General features: G+C 38.4%; 1 pseudogene; it reads right to left on the reverse strand.

Moving 5' to 3' along the window:
- Positions 1-3,658: 3,658 nt before the first annotated feature.
- On the reverse strand, positions 3,659-10,810 carry LOC140855269 (ylmG homolog protein 1-2, chloroplastic-like; annotated as a pseudogene).
- Between the last annotated feature and the right edge of the window lie 1,197 nt (positions 10,811-12,007).

The following is a 12,007-nucleotide window of genomic DNA, read 5'->3' on the forward strand; positions in this document are numbered from 1 at the left end:
TCAATTTAATTCACTGACATCAATATTATCGGGTTGCAAGTCATCTCTAATTAGAGGAGATGTGCTTCCAATATCGGCACTGTACTGTCCTAAGTCAGTTGTATTCTGTTCCTTCTGAAAGAAATCCTCATCTTCTTGTATCTCAAAACAAATATTTATGTCTTAAACACCTCTTGATGCAATACTTTGTACAAGATGCTATTCGCCTTTATATCTCATATCCTTTAGTATATTAGCTGCTTTGCCTGACTAGCGAGTATAAAAGGATCGGATTGGTACCATGTTCTCGCAAAGTTGATGCTTGTGAAGTATGCATTTTGTGAATACTAGTCCTATTATTACTGATATCCCATCATTGGCATTTAAACAGGTAAACAAATCATTTTAACCCATATCTTAACTGTATAATATTCATTAGAATACCATAATATTCAATCTCATTATCTCTGTCGGTTCCCAACATCAAAATTCTACTATTTTGAGTTTGCCTTTGCATATCAAGATCCCTTGTATGAAATCTCATACCACCAACAATACATAAGCTATAATATGAAACCCTAGGATCGAGGTGGCATGCCAAATCATATAGTTCTTCGATTGCACCATCTTCTTTATTATGGTACATTAACATTATCTGCAAGAACATGCGTATAAGTTACGATAAATATTTGCATATATTACACGTAATAAAAAGTTGAATAAAAGTGCTATAGTGCTTATCCATTATCTGAATCAAGTTGTGAACTCCCTTCGATGTCGTCCCTCGATATCTTTATTATTTTATCATAATAATATATCTCTATGCTCTCTATAATAAATATATGTTATTATTTATTTTACCACATGAAAAGTATATAATGTTGATTATGTAAAAGTACTTACTCCATAAAATGATAATTTTTTCATAATTATTTAGTACATAGAAATACATCAGGTTGCGCTCTTTATGTCCATATGTTTGTTTTTCTACCACCGATAGGATGAACATTAACCTTAAAAATAGATAATGTAGATTCAATATCGGCCTACACCCTATCTGCATTGCAATCTTTATGATTGAATTATATTTCTACATCATCGAGATATATCGAACAGAATATAAGACACTCTGTAGAAATGTATGCTTCCGTAATTGATCCTTCTGTACGTGCCTTACCTATGTAATATTTAAGCATAGAAAATTATCCTAATTACCTATGCAACATTTAAGCGTAGACAATTATGCTCATTTGCTATGAAAACTATACATCAGCAAATTTTTTCTTTTTATTTGATTTTTTTAAATAAAAAATAATTTATCATTATCTAAATAGTCAGTATAATTTTAGAGTTTAAAATTTATCTTCATCATTTATTATCTAAATAATTATCATTAAAGTATCATCATAAAAAATTATCTCGATCTAATAGCCCTAGCTATATTGATCAATAAAATTTGATTTCGACGGTCACGAAGACCGCATTATGATCTGATATATAGAGATTACTGATGGATCTAAAGATTTATAATGATGATCTCAGTGATATTTGTAGCACACTATCAAAATTTTATTTCAATCAGATATCATTATCATGGTTAATTTAGCACGAGATTATTTCAATTGTTAAATAAAAAATAAGTTATCAAAAAATCAAATAATATTTGATTCAGGTGATTTTTTATATAAATGATCTTTGCCACTACTTTCATCTTTTGTACGGTGATGATCGTAAAATCCAAACCATGTATCATGAAACATACACATTAAGTAGATCTTATAAAAGCACAAGTATAATTACTTAAGGACTTTAAGAATAAGCATCAAGAGACATATAGTTTTGGATCGTTTATATATGTAGGGTTTGAATTTTATGATCATCACTGCACAAATGATAAAAATAGTAGTAAAAATCATTTATCGAAAAGATCACCTTAATCGGATACTGTTTGGCCTTTTGATCACTATTTTTATTTAATGGTTAAATTATTTGTACTAAATTAATCATGATAATGATGTCTGATTGAAGTAAATTTTTGATAGTATGCTAAAAATACCATCAAGATCATCGTTGTAAATTTTTGAACCATCGATGATCTCTATCTATCAGATCATCACGTAATTGTTCATGGCCATCGAAATCAAACTTTTATTGATCGACGTAACTAGGGCTACCAAATCGAGGCAGGCTTTTGTGATGATATTTTAATAATAATTATTTAAATAATGAACGATGAAGATGGACTTTAAATTTTTAAATTATATCGATAAATTATTTATGAAAAAAATTAATTACAAAAATAATTAGCTACATAAGTCATAAGTGTAGGCAATTAGTTTTACTTCCTATGCTAACCATACGTCGGTAAATATTTTTCTTTTTAATTAATTTTTTATTTTAAAAAAGTATTTTTTGATATTAATTTTTTGTAGGCAATAGGCCTAATCCCTATACTATAATTTAACATCGACAAATGTTGTCCCAAAATAAAAAAATTATTAAAAAAAAAATATTTACGAACATTAATTTTGCTTGGGTACTTGAAATTATTTCTACAAAAAACTAAAATGTAGGCAATTATGCTATATTATTTATGCATAATTAGCAGTGGCAATTATTTTCCCAAAATATAAAAATTAATTTTAAAAAAATTAGTGACGTAAAGAGTTAGGCGTAGGAAATTATTTCTTGTTTCTTATGTCATTTTTTCATAGGCAATAAGCTTAATTGCCTATGCATACTGATTACGTAGATAATTATATAATTGCCGACGCTAATTTTGCATCAAAAAATATTTTTTCAAAATAAAAAAATTAATTAAAAAATATTTTTTGATGAAAAATTAGCATCGAAAGTTAACTTCATTACCTATGTAATCTTTAAGAGTAGGAAAGTAGGCTAATTGCCGACATAAAATTTTGCATGGCAATTATTTTTCTTTTTAATTAATTTTTGTATTTTGAAAAAATCTTTCCGATGCTAATTTTACGTAGGCAATAATCGTAATTGTCTATGCATCTAAATAGTGTAGGTAATTATTTAATTTCGATGCTAAATATGAGTCGGCAAATATTTTTTAAGCTAATTTTTTACTTTTGGATAATATATGTGACGTAAATTTGAGTAGGCAATAGTCTAATTGCCTACACTAGTTTTACGTCGCAAAATATTTTTATTTTTATTAATTTTTTAATTTTGCAACACATTTATCGATGAAAAAGTAGCATCGGCAATTATCTAACTACCTACGTATAAATTAATCGTAGGTAATTAAATTATTACCTATGCAAAATTTACATCGAAAAAATTTTTTTAGTTAATTTTTTAATTTTAGATAAATATTTATCAATGTTAATTTTGCATAGACAATAATTGTATTTTCCTATGCTTAATTTTTGCATAAGCAATTATGTTAATTTATGGTGCTAATTTTGTGTCGATAATTAGTTTTCGCGATGTATGTTAGTAGCATAGCTAATCATTTTAGTTTTACTGATATTTATTTCTTTACATAGCTAATTGTGCTCTTTACCTATGCAAAATTTTGCGTAGGCAAATCTTGCATCGGCAAAAATCTTATTTCTTGTAGTGGTGAAAGCACGATTGAGGGGTGGAGCCCTGCAAGGATGAGCTCACTAGGGAGAGGCGACCGCCAAAGATGCCGTTGACTGCGACGGGGCTATACTGGCGCACTGGAGCCGAGACCGCTGCTGAGGGGGAGGCCCTTCTTGAGGTGGAGGGAGAGGTCGATGGAGTAGACATTGAGGGCCCACATGGGGGCTATGCCGGTGATGTTGGAGAACCAGTTGAGAAGGACCCTAACCATGAGAGCACCACTGTAGATGTCGAGCCACTTGGCCATGCGGAGGTGACTATGGTGAGCAGGGTGTTGAGGTACTCGCTGGGCCGGTCTCTGAGGGAGGCGAAGAAGAGAAGGCCCACGGCATAGGTGAGGATCCCGTAGAGGTCCTGAATCTTGGCAAGCTCCACCGCGATGGGTGGGCATTGGAGACGAAGAGGGTGAGGGCGAGGGCGAGGAGGGAGGAGAGGGTTCGGGTTGATTGGAGAGGAGGGTGGGGGGCGGCGGCAGGGGAGAGGCTAGGGTGGAGGAGACGGCGAGGGATTTGGAGGGGCAGGAGAGGCGGAGGTGGAGGGAGTTGGGAGGGGTTAGGCAGAGGAGAGACGGGGGAAGAGGAGGATTTGGGTAGGAAGGGGAGGGTGGAATTATGGTTAATTTTATTTTTTTTTATTTTTTTAAAAATTAAAGATATTATTATTAAATTTAATTTTTATTGAATATTTATTTATAAAATAATTAATTTTTAAAATTATAGTTAAGAATAAAAATAAAAATTTGAGTTGACTCTGATTCCTAGTTTTATATGAATCAAGCAATAATAATGGAAATCATCCATTTCGATTTCGATTTCGATTTCGGACACGAATCAAACGTTTCAGAGAATTAAGTCATTCTGATTTTGATTCTAATCCATTCCGATTTTTATTCTAATTTTAATTTCGATCGCAAACCAAACACTCTCTCAAAGCATTCGGTTCACCAGGCTAAGCTGATGCTTCGTGTCTTCAGCTTAGATTCTTCTGAAAACAAAAGACAACTTTGGCTGGCTAATATATTTTCAAATACACTAGGAAAAAAAGGCATGGTCCCTTCTAGTAGCATTTGGTAGGTGAGATAATTTTTGAAGGCTTATATCTTGTACTGTGGAGAAACAGAATTTGCATAGAGATATTTTGGGTAGTTATGAGGTCAAATCCAAGTTACAATATTCGCCCGAAGGATTGACCAGGAGCATCTGCATAATCTAAGTAGTGGTCCCAATTACAGTGGAAAGATCAGTGATTTTTAAAGTGGACTGAAACCGTAGCATATATGAAGTCATTTTTTGATTACATTAAAGAATAGGTAATGGGAAAAAGTAATTAGGGGATGAGTTTCTCCTATTCCATGATGTAACTCTACTCCACCATTTTGGTGAAGCAGATTTTTATCATCTGAGCCACTTATAAGCCTACAAGGTGTGTGTTGCTACTGAAATCGATCGAGATCGGATGACGGATATCTAATCCTTGTACAGAGATGCTGGCACTGGAGTGACCTGCAAAACAAGTCTTAAACCGAAGATTATGGCTCCGGCAAGAACCCTCCGATGCTCAAGTCAGAAAAAAAGATAACAAAAGAGCATCAACGAGTTCTCTGAGAGAGATTTGATTAAACCTACTTAGGTCCTCAGAGATCTAGTTATTTATATAGAAGAATATCGGACAGCTGGATTGTTAGCTGTGAGATTGCCCGATCTCGAAATTGCCGGATCGTTGGACATTCCAAACTTGATGAAATAATTTAGCCCTCAATCGCTCTCGTGAGATCAGGAGAGACGATTGCACCAAATCTTATCTATTCGGAATAGACAGTTGTTGCATACATTGAAAAAATAAGTCAGTTGAGTAGCTCATATACAGATGAGACCTCAGGAATGCCTCAGCTCAACATGAAGACGGACTCCTCAGCTCATATGGCGGTCAGCAACCGTGTTGATGATCCGAGAACTTGAGATTTCTTGTGATATAGCACTAATCTGAGACGCTCACAGTAACCATCGTAACACTACTCCCCTACTCCTGAGTCTAAGAATCAGGTGAAAGGAGTATTCCAAAAGTGTCTTGGATCCAATGCCATGCGCTTATGCCTTCACGCATGTCTTCTGTATTTAAAGCGTGTGATGTCAGCCTAACATGATTGATGCAGACAAGCATAACTGATGGGACCACTCAGATGGTAGTATCTTCGGGGTTTTAATTACATTGCGGTGGCTTTTCATTTTCTCTCCTCTAAATTTTGTTTTGAAGGCATAGATAGCCACAGATCTGCAAAAGTAGCCATAAATCTTTTTTGTACTAATTATTCATCATGATTCTTTGGAGCAAGATGGATTCACAGTGCGTGAAGAGACTTGAGCAAATTTTGGCTCGTAGGAGGCAGGTCATGATTTCGATTACTGAAATGAAATCTGCGATCAAGGAAGAAGAATATGCCACTCCTATTGTTAAGCCCACAGCTCTGCCATTGGAAGTCATAACGCAGGATTCTCTAAAAGAAGTTTCAGTCGATAGAGTGTCGATGGAGATGGCATCGAAAATGAGCACCGAGGGATGATCCGAAAAAGATCAAACTGAGATAGTATGGATGGAAAAGGTGGTCGACAATCTGGAGATGGATTTGGCAACAACGATGGAGACTGCAGGATCTCTGGAGATGGCGACTCCTATTGGATGGTTTCTTGCATCTACTTCTCATATGGGACCTTCAGATTCGATCTCTCGTGCTCCATCCACAGAAGAGACTTTTCAATGCATGGTGGAGTATTTGATGAACTTCCTACCGTCAGTTGAGAGATTGTTCCTCAACAAACAAAGGGGAGAGAAATGATCTGCTGATGCTTTAAGATCCCTTGTACATATAGGTCAATGTCTGGCAAGCCTTCCTAGTTCCAACCTCAGTGTTTCGACGATGGAGAAGGAGGAGATCGACTTATTGAAGTACAAATTAGAGCATCTGGAGAAAGATAATGTCGAGCTGGCCAAGAAGCTCAACTTTATAGAGGAGGCTCTTCAGGAGGTCTGAGAGTCGATTCTCTATCAGGATGAAAAACTATAGTAGATCGAAAGACAGATTGAGGCCCTCAAACAACAGAAATCTAGGACCGATAGAAAAATTAAAGACCTCAAAGGACGGATTAGAATTCTCGAGAGATAGAGATCTGAGGCTGAGGGAGACTATCGTTGGACCCATGATGACCTGAAACTTCTGAGGACGATACTTGAAGCGGGAAGAGGTTCTCCTTATCTTGAAACTCACTCTCGAAGGAGTCCCAGCAGCGGTCCATCCAAGAGGGCCAGAATCTCCGAAGAGATGAGCCATGGAGAGAGAGTTCCTCGAGGAGATAGACGCTCCACTGCTAAGGGAGTTCGGCCTCTCCAAAGCTGCTCTTGGGAGTCCAGGAGATCGGATCGGAGGTGGAGCATCTGAAGAAGAGGTTGGAAGAGAGAAAGATAAATTATAAGATTCTTTGGGGCAAATTTATAGATCAAGAGATTTTACTCAAACATGTTGAAAGCAAGAGAAAGTAGCTGGAGAAGAAAGGAGCCAAGATCATAGCTCAAGCTTGCAAGGCGGCATTCTTCATGAGCTTCAAGAAGCACAAGTCCATTGCCCAGGTACACCTTCCTCCTGACTTCATCAAGCATCTTCAAATCGATTATTTGGATGAAGATTTACAAGCGGTGTCATGAGATAACTGATCGAGGTTTATAATATTATCCCACTTTTTGGATGAGATGGACAAGATCGACGCAGTCGTCCAGACTGAAAGCATCATTAGCACCAAGGAATACCATTCCACAAGTGACCGCCCTAGCAATCTCCCAGAGGAATGATTTATATCTTCTTCTTTTTTATTTTCGGTGATCCGAGGCTCCTAATCTTGTAATAGAATCTCCATAGGAACAAATGTATCTCTTCTTTTGATGAATACGAATCATACTTTTAAATATGAGAATCAAAATTTTTAACATATACTCGGCCCCTAATTGTAACTACAAAATTTGATAAGAATAATAGCCTAGACGAATACTTAGCCTGTGTTATACTTTAAGCAAGGCTCGAGCCAAGCTGAAGTTAAGATGAAAATTCGAGCTAGCTCTAGCTGTAATTAAAATTATAAATATAATAGAGATTATAATCTTCATTCCGATTCAAGGTAAATTTTCATATCTGTCGCACAGATTTTGAAAAGATCGAAATTCGAATTGCATCTGTGTGGGAGGAATTGGCACACATTTGCACACATTCCTTCGAAAGTGGTATAAAGTATGATTTGTTTGCCATTGGCATTAACTACCATATCGACGGTAGCAATCACATCCATTTACAGTCTCCACATGTTGTGCGTACGCTAGTCTTCTATTGATGCACGTCTCCTGTAATTAATACGCCGATGGGAGGTGGCTTTTGGAGGTCCCATTTAAGTCTGAGATTATTTAAAATCCTCAGATAGAACAAGATGCGGACCTTGCCAAGCTCTGATTATCTTCTCCTTCTACTGTGAGTTCTTCTATTCTTCATCCTTTCACGGATTTCCTGTACGAGAAAAAAAGAGAGATGGCCACTATGGAGTCTGACTTTGCTCCATTAGGTTTCAGATCAGAGTTGACAGAGCGGGATATAATTATGCTGTATGAGCAATATCAACTACCTTCCGCATTCCAACTTGAAGTTTCGAGATCGGATGATCAAGTCTGTCATCCGCCTTCAGGGCGTATGGGCTTTTATGAGGAGTGCTTTCGGACTGGACTGAGGCTTCCTCTCCATCCCTTTTTTATAGTGCTCCTCCGATATTTTGAAATATCATCGCGTACGATTGTGCCGAATGCATGGTGGCATATCTGTGGCTTCACTGTAGTATGCGTGCTAGCTGGGATTGTGCCAAATATCATATTTTTTTATTTTCTCTTCAGCCTTAAGCAGCATCCAGATTCGCGTGGGTGGTGGTATGTGACTCTGTGAAAGAAAAAGAATGGCATTCGCCTGATATTTTTGGATATGCCTTCCATCGTGTACGGTTGGAAATCAAGATTTCTCTTCATCTCGCAGACGTCAGGCGAAGACTGGAATATTACGACCTAGGACAAACCCCAAGAAGCTATGCTGAAAGAACCTTCGACGAACAAGAACCTGGAGCAGGAGATGGTGGCTCTGCGAAGCTTTAGGATTTTAGAGTTGAAAGAGTTGCTATCAGCTTAGGCGCTGTTTAATGCCGGTATCAGCCAAGTCGCTCCTCAAGATACATGAGTCAGCTATTTTGATCTTAAATCTTCTGGCTCTGTTCGTCTTATAATTTGATCATCATAATTGCAGAGCTAAATGCTGGGAAGAGCTCGAGCCTGCCAAAGGAGAAGAGAAAAACTCTATAGAAAAGAGGTACCAAGCCTGCCATCGGACGAAATCTTTGGGCCAGAGTCAGAAATCCCGCACAACCGACTTCAGAGGTCAGAGAGTCTGAACCTTCTCATCTGGAAGGTCATGAGATTATGTGGGTGGAAAGCGACTTGCCTACCATCTCAGCTACTGTGGGCTACTAGGTGGGCTGTGCAGATCAAGATCTAGAGAAGATGATTCTGAGCCTATCCGCTCCTCTAAGCTCACTGACCTAATCAGGTTCACCCACGGTCGAATCCTCCTCGGATAAGACACCAGCTGAGGTTGCCGATACGTCTGAAACTGTGCCAATCGAGCTGAAGCTCGAGGCCTCAATGCTGAGGGATCCCATGCTGGTGAATGAGCTACTTTCCAGATACTCCTCCCTGTCGATGCGAACGAGCTGCTGGGCATCTCTTGGAGAGAGATGAGGAGAGGAGCCATGGATTGCCTCATCCAGATATGTTGGGGCTTTCCCATTTAGCACTTATATATTCTTATTCATTGCTTATGAATTTTTCTTCATTTACCAGCTCACTCATTACTTGAACGGGTACATCAAAAGCTCCCACGAGTTGGCCAAAGAGGTGAAGAAGTCTGGGCTTGAAGTTGAGATGCTCAAAAGAGCAAAAGAGAGGGTCGAGAAGAAGGTTGGAGAAGTTTTCATGAGAGCCACTACCATCGAGAGAAGAGCTAAAGATGCTGAGACGGTGTTGAGGAAGACTGTTGAGGAGAATTCACAGCTGCTGGGTAAGGCAATGGAGTTTGAAGCTCAGACGAAGAGAAAAACAGCCGCTAGTGAGGAGAACTCTTACCTATAAAAAAAATAAAAGAATTGAAGGCCCGACTGGGGGTGGAGGAGAAGCGAATAGCCGACGTTGCTGCTAAGGTTGTGAAGGACTTCCAGACCTAAAAAGAATATGAGAAAGAAAGATCTGAGTATTTCACCGATGCCTATGACGTCGGGAGGCAGTCTATTTGAACTCGAGTCACTGCCAAATATCCAGATCTAGACCTAAATTTTTTGAATGAAATCTGAGATCCTATCATGGCGGATGTCTCGACGGCCGATACCTTAGCTCCAGACGCCATCCTGTAATTTTTGTATTTCTCTTTTTTATATTTTAAGATCATTGTAAGAAAATTTTGAAAGGAATAAAATGAGTAGAATCTTTTATCATACTTCTGCTATGTGAGCTTACCCATACCAATCTGAGGTAATTTAATTGGATGGTAATCTTATTCTATTCCCTTAAATACAGACGATTATGGGAGATGATAGTCAATGACTCACTCGATAAGGTCATGCCTGAAAACAGCATGGGGTCTATGGAGATACGCCATGTGGCCATATTTTTTTTGCAAAGCATCGCAGAAATTTATTCCCACTCCAGAGAGTGTCATTAACTGCTTGGCCATTAACTCCTGAAAAGTGTCGATTGATGATTGATGTGGCTGCTAGCACTTATAAATAGAAAACCAGAGAGCAAAAAGATCTCTATCCCTTCTTCTGTGGCAAGAAGTCACATTCTCCGTCTGTTGCCATGTCATTGCCTTCGAATCTGCCACCTTTAGAGTTAATTAAAAATTGAGTGAGAGAGCGAAATGCCATTGCAAGAGATGCCCGCTAGAGATACCTAGCCCGTGAAAGGGAGAGAGCTAGGCAGGCCGGCACATCCATTTCTCATGGGGCTCCCCCTCCTTTGTCTCCTATGACTAGGCCCCCTCCTAGTCTGAGCACATCCCACCTATAATTCGAGAGCGTTGTATTGCAGAGTTTCGGAACTCTGCAACATTTCGAAGGGAGATGCTCGACGTTGCCGCCACCGTTTTCATCGAGAGCTTCGATGATTATAAGATCCATCTACTGAGGATAATGCCATATCTAGAATTTTATGATATATAGACTGGCAGTACCAATGAAGAGGTGGAGACCTCGATGGATGAAAGATGTGAAGTCCTCAATGGATGAAGATCGAACTAGCTCATCTGGCAGATCCGATGCTCCATCAATTATAGCGGGACGTCCCTTCTCATCTTCTCCTCTTATTTTTCTCTCCTTCTTCTGATATTCTCCTCTTCTTCCTCTTCTACTTCTTTATTTTCTTCTCTTGTTCACAAGATGGTGCTTAAAGCAATCGTTCTCTAAAGTGTTTGAAACACTAGTTTTTTCTTTGTAAAATACTTGGGGCACCGACTTTTTCTTTATAAAGATTTTAATGAATAAAAAGAAAAGCTTTGTTTTGAAAATCGTTGCTTCGTTTCTAGTTTTAAATTTGTATCTGTGGATTTTATAAATTTTGCTCGGCTCATAAAGAACAGCACAAATAGGCGCTCAGATAGCATAAAAAAATGCTCAGTGCTCAGCTCAACACAAGTAAGGTTCTAGGTTGCTCAGCTTTAGCATAGATATGTTTAGAACAACTTCGATTGAAGTGAATATATTTAGAGCAATTTAGAATAACTTGAATGTAATCCGACCGTTCATGAATCTGAGGTATTATAATAATTATCTCAACACTACCCCCGTACTCTTGAGTCTGAGATAATACCTTAGGCGGAAGGAATACTGTTGAGGTAATACCTTAGCTATACGTTGTCCGTCTTTTTATCCTTCTTCTGAAGAGGCTGTGTGTACCGACGGTGAGTTTATGCCTATGGCATTTAGGGCTCTTCAGTGGTGTTCCGAGGGTCTGATTAGTTATTCCTTCAAAGATTTCCGAAGGGTCTCCCTCCTCTTCTCGTACGACTCGAGCTCTGCAGTGGTCTGGTAAGTTAGCCCCACTTCAGAGTCGTCAAGGTCTTTTCGAGGGTTTGATAAGTTAGCCCTCACCAGCGATGAACTTGTGCCTACGGTATCTTGCACTCTCGATGATATTCTGAGGGTCTGATTAGTTGTTCCTTCAAAGATTTCCTAAGGGTCTCCCTCTACTTCTCGTATGACTTGGGTTTTGCAAGGATTTGGTAAGTTAGCCCCATCTCGGAGTCACTGAGATTTTCTCGAGGGTCTGGTAAGTTAGCCCTCACTAGTCA

The sequence above is a fragment of the Elaeis guineensis genome, chromosome 2, assembly GCF_000442705.2.
Source record: "Elaeis guineensis isolate ETL-2024a chromosome 2, EG11, whole genome shotgun sequence".
Taxonomy (NCBI): domain Eukaryota; kingdom Viridiplantae; phylum Streptophyta; class Magnoliopsida; order Arecales; family Arecaceae; genus Elaeis; species Elaeis guineensis.